Below are 5,887 nucleotides of genomic sequence, written 5' to 3'. Positions count from 1 at the left end.
GCATAGCCATTATATGCAAATCGAATATTTTTGCTGCTTTTGACATTATGGCATACACATGCATGAAAACGGTAAATTTTTGAAATAAATGCACGTTGCTGCGTTTTTCACTTGCGTTTAGATTTTTTTTTTTTTTTTAACTTTTAAAACGCTGTGAAACATATTTTGTTCTTCAAAATGAATGAAAGGTTAAGCGACATTATATGATAAATCTAATTTTTTTTTTTGTAAGGGGAGGGGGTAAGTTAGCATGCGACTTTCTTATGGGACCCTGAGATTTCGAAACTGAGAATGAAATTTCGATAACTGAGATTTTTGAGTTGCGGAAGGAAAATGCTATTTATCAGAACAGTAATTTAGTTTTTCATACATAAAGAAGTAAATGCAAAATCATAATGAGCTCGACTTCAAATCATGCAAAATTTTTGACTATAAATGGTCATTTTATTCACGTGTGAAAAGAAGAAAAAGTCGAAGAAGAATTGAAAAAACTTTTTGAAAAAAACAAAAGATATCATCAATCAAAAGCGGTCGGCAACTTTGTTAACAATAGAAAATTTGATTCTTTCAAGTGGTATCTCACAGCACAGGAAAACGTCAATTACTTCACATACTGCCATTAAAACATCTTTAGAAGTGTTATTGAATGATAAAAGGTAATATCTCCAACTGGGATACCCCGATGGGAGGTCACGGAAGGTCACTGTGACCTTCCAAAAAAATGTCTGTTCGGCAAATTTGGAGACACTATTGCAACAATGAGAGTTTTTTTCCTTTTTTAAAAAGTTTTTTAAAAATTATTTTTAATGAGGCCAAATGTTCCTTCTCCTTAGATATGTTTGCAGTCCCGACGAGAGGCCATGTCAGCCTAGTCGGAAACTAGGGGTCCGAGCCTTTGAGGAGCCCGGTGACACTGACGCAAAAAAAAAAAGAAAAAAAAAGGAAAGGAAGAAAGAAAAAAGGAAGGGGGGGGAGAGAGGGGAGGGGAAAAAGCTCCGAATAAGCGGAAACGTAAAGATAAAGTAAATTTACTCTTATGGGCCATTCCACCTTCACGTGCGGGACAAAAATACGCTTAAAATTCATTAACATTTCGTCATATCTCTTAATACTTTAATAAAACAGGGAGTAAGCATTTTTTTTTTAATCTTTACATTTGATACAAAGATACTCCTGACACAATTATATTTTTATTAAACAATTTTGTTATTTAAAATAAAATTTATTTACATGCGTCACGTGCGGGACATCCAAAGTCAACCTCTGGTAACTTGCTTATGAATGAGCTGATATTTTGCTCTATTAGTACAGCAATGACGAAACAAATTGTAGATTTTGAAAGCTATGTTCCAACGTAAAGAAAACATATCTCATTAGTTTAGAAGTAATTATTCAAACCATTGAAAAAAAATATGTATATGTCCATTTCATTGAAATGGTCATTTTGTCCCGCACGTGACGGAATTCATTTTGATTTACATTTATCATATTTATAACAAATGCAAAAAAACGAAAGTCAAATCATATTTTTATTCAAATGTGACAGCTTTTCCTTAGGTCCGTAAACAAAATTAAAAGTGCATATATTTTAATATTTGGTGCATATTATCGGTATTTTTAGTGCATATAATCAGAACTGTACTAATAAACTAACGTAATAACACGTGCTTAAAAAGAATACATTTGTCTCTCCTCTCTGATCTTCAAACTAAATATAACGAAGATCAACAACTAGCTCGGAAAACAATCACTCGCAAAAACAAGTCGTTGCGTAATGGAAGCAAAACTTGGCACAGAAGCACTTCTCTCTCTTTTTCTTTTTTCACTATGGCGACCGAAGATACCGTGACGAACAATCTTGAAATGTTTCAGAATCAATTCAATGATTTTTGAACCTGATACTTAACTGATAACAGTGGGCTTCTGTTACGTAACTCTAGTATGTTCGAAAAAGAAAATTGGATACAATTTTGAAGTGAAACCCTCAACAGTGTTTGTTCGTAACTTATAAATCTTTTGTTTCTGCATTGTTTCAAAAATGTTGATGTGATTCAGTCAAGTATTTAAAGTATTTTCAGAGTTTTTGCGTAATCAATTATTTTTTCTTATTCAGAATGAGTTGTAACATTAAGCTGTTCGAATGAAAAGCGAAAATTTGTGAGTGGATGAAGAGAAGAGCAAACATAGTTGTTTCAAAAGCGTGCATAGTCTGGTACTAGTTAAAGGATGTTTGACCTTGGACGAGTTCATTTATGTTTTGGACTGAAAGAGAAGAAATTCTAAGATTGACACAACCACAGAGTAAGAATAGAACCGGAACTCAAGATTGGTTATTATTCGGGCTATAAGGATTTTTTTTTTTTTTTGCAATTAAAATAGCTGTATTTTAAGAGTTTTTTCCATAATACATGATCAATCAAAAATTAAATTAAAAATGAAGTAAGAAATAAGCAGTTGAAAAATTGAATAAAAGACATTGTTTAAAAAAATACTTCAAGGCAAAAAATGTAAATGAAAAAACATGTTCCAAATGAATTTATTTACATTCGAGGATTATTACAAAAGTAAGGTCCAGTTTTTTTTTCACACCAACTTCTTTTTTTAAAAACAATCGTTATATTTACATTCCTTACAGCTTTCTCTCTTTTTTCTACGTAATTTCCATACTTGTTTAAACATTCATCAAACTTGTTTGAACAATCGATCAACAAGCATGTGGATGTTCTTAGTCGAGCATGAACAAAATAAAAATTTAGGCAGAAATTTGAGGGAAAATCTTTTCTCGATTACAATACTTCCTTTTCTAAGTAAATACAGCATCCGGAAAAATGGGGGGGGGGGGGGAGAAATTATAATTTTTAAAACGTTACATTTAAGGCGGGTAAGAAGCAAAGGGATGTAAGTGGGCTTTATAAAGTTTTAAGTAAAACACGTTTAAAGTTCAGATCCTAGTTAGGCTTCATTGAATTGTTTTTTCAAAATCATGCTGTATAGCAGCACCTACACTAGTACCCACCTCTTGTTCCCAATACAGGGAAGAGGTTCTCCTACTATTTGTACTGGTTATCTCCAATTATTTAATTTTGGCACTTAGAGGCCATTCATTAGTTACGCAAGAATGATTTTGGGCAATTTTTTGACCCCCCCCTCCCCCATGTATGGGTACGTAAGATTTTTCAAAACCTTCCCCCCTATTCTTACGTAAGATTCCATTTCGCTTCTCAACTAATAAAATAACGAATCTTACATCACTGAAATCAAAATTAAATTCAATATTATTAAATTAAACCCTTTTGTGTAAAGAAATATTTTCTAAAAAGTTGGAATTTAGACTGACTGTTTTTTCGACACTTTTTCGTATAAGAAGCGATATTAATTAAAAATAAAACTTGCCATACATAGTGCGATTCTTTTATTACATTTCAGACTATTCATTCTTTCTAAAACAAATAACAAACAGCTCATCCTTATACGTTTATTACCTTCCAGGCGCAAATGAAATATAATCCCTGTCAAATCATTTGGACGCGCGATTTCTAATGTAAAATATCGACTTGGAAAATATTACGTAAGAATGGGTTTGAACCCCCCCCCCCCCTCCCCAAAGTAAGGGTATGTAGAGATTTTTCCAACCTCCCTCCCTCTCGGGACCCTTACGTAATTAATGAATGGCCCCTTACATCCCTTTGCTTCTTACTGCCTCATTTGATATGATAAAAAACATACAATTATTTTTATATTTTTAAAATTCAAAACATGAAATAGTTCAAATATTAAAAGGCAAAACAGAACACATTTCTTTTTTCTTCCTTTCCTGTTATTTTCCATTTCATCATTACATTTTTTTAATGCAATTTATCACTTTTAAGGTCTTCCTATTCGTACATTTGACTCCTCTAAAATAAATTTTACTCTTCTAAAAAATGTCACGCAGTATTTTACGCTTTGGGAAAAAAAAACCCAGCTATTCGGGAGTAGCACTTCTATGAGTTCTATGTAAATAAATCAATTTCTCTCACAGAGGAGGTGTTTTAAATAACATTACTACGCACTGAAAAAATTGCTTTTGCTTATCGACCAAATTAACATTTCCATCTACTGATGGAAAAGTGCCAGCTTAAAAGAACCCATGAGAAAGAAAGGAAAGAGTTTGCGACTACTATTTACTTTCTCTCAAATATCAGGTTAAAATAAATCATAAGAAGACGAAAATTAGTTTCACGTGAATCTTGTACAAGCGCAACCTAAAATGCACTTCCGATTTTTCAAAAAACGTCGAAATGAAATACAGGCTGTTTATGAAATCTTACCATAATAAAGAAATTTTTCAAAAAAAAAAGATTTATACATAATCCCTCTTTTATTTTGATCCTTATCTCATCTAATTTTCTCTTCATTGAACAAAATTAAACAAAAGCATGCAGATGGCGCAAACATCGAAAACTGAAAATGGCGTGTGTGAAAGGATGGCGTGTGTGAAACTCTCAGGGGCGTGGCAAGGGGAGTTTTGAGGATCAACCGCCTAGAACCTCTGTTTTCAACATTCATTGCTAATGCTAATATGACTGATTATATCCATGTAAGGACTTGAAATTTTCTACCTTCGCCTCAAATCGACTAAATCAGTCTGACTCCGACTCCTACTCCACAGCCCTGCTCTAAATTACTCACTGCCCATCACACCGCTCACATTTCCAGTTGGTTCATTTTGAAAAAAAAAAAGTAAGTATAACTATTTCACTAAACTAACGTACATTTTCTGATATTTTTCCACTTCACCTAAATTTCACTTTCCATTTTATTTGGACCAAGTTTATTGACATAGTTCCATTCACATTTGTTACAGAGAAAAGTTGCATCCTTTATAGTCGGCCGTAAAGAAAACTATTACTGGGCTCTCAACTGGGCAGAAGAAGAAATTTTATTGATTTTTGAGGAAAAAAAAATTGAGAAACTTTTTTGGTCTAATAAAACAAGACAACAGTTGGAGAAAAGCTTATAACGCGAAAAATAGCTTATGAAAGATAACAAAAAAGTAAGGTGAACTTAACATCTTAAAGGCGTCTCGCATTAGTTGGCTGGGCTACATATCTCAATATGAAGATGCGTTCCCCACAAAAAAAAAAAAAAAAAATCACTTTCTCCAACATTGAAGGAAAACGTCCAAGAGGAAGAAGAGGAGATGGTTGGATGGGAACTTAGAAGTAAACAAGTATAATACAGAACTTATAAGTAGAACAGTATAGTAAGAAAAGGACTTATCTTTCCTAATAATAAAGCTAAAGTCTCTCTGTCTGGAGGATGTCTGCAGGATGTCTGGATCTCTGTGACGCGCATAGCGCCTAGAACGTTCGGCCGATTTTCATGAAATTTGGCACAAAGTTAGTTAGTAGCATGGGGGTGTGCACCTCGAAGAGATTTTTCGAAAATTCGAATTTGTTCTTTTTCTGTTTCAATTTTAAGAAACATTTTCAGGAGCAAAATTATCATAAGATGGACGAGTAAATTACGAAATTATCATGACGTGGAATGGGAGAGCGATATGAACATAGCCAATTGGCGAGAAATTCGTCATCCATTATTTTATAAATATACAGGCGAACCGAATGACCTCTTAATTTTCAACTACGGGCAAAGCCGTGGTTGATAACCACTAGTAAGTAATAGAGATGAAACCCATGAGGGCCATTGCACGGGATAGACTAGGTGGGGGATATCTTGGAGAGACGGTTTTGGCCAGCAATATGCTATAGGACCAGCGAAGATGAAATAAAGAAAACTACTTATCACACACATTTTCGAGTATCTGTGTTAGCAAAATAAATTCCATTTTTGACAGATTTTTTTACAAATAAAAGAATGTAGTAAGTTCCTACTTAAATGCTAT

The sequence above is a fragment of the Uloborus diversus genome, chromosome 8 (genome assembly GCF_026930045.1).
Source record: "Uloborus diversus isolate 005 chromosome 8, Udiv.v.3.1, whole genome shotgun sequence".
In the NCBI taxonomy this organism is placed as follows: Eukaryota; Metazoa; Arthropoda; class Arachnida; order Araneae; family Uloboridae; genus Uloborus; species Uloborus diversus.
The sequence above is the reverse complement of the archived record's forward strand: the minus strand, read 5'-3'. Positions refer to the sequence as shown.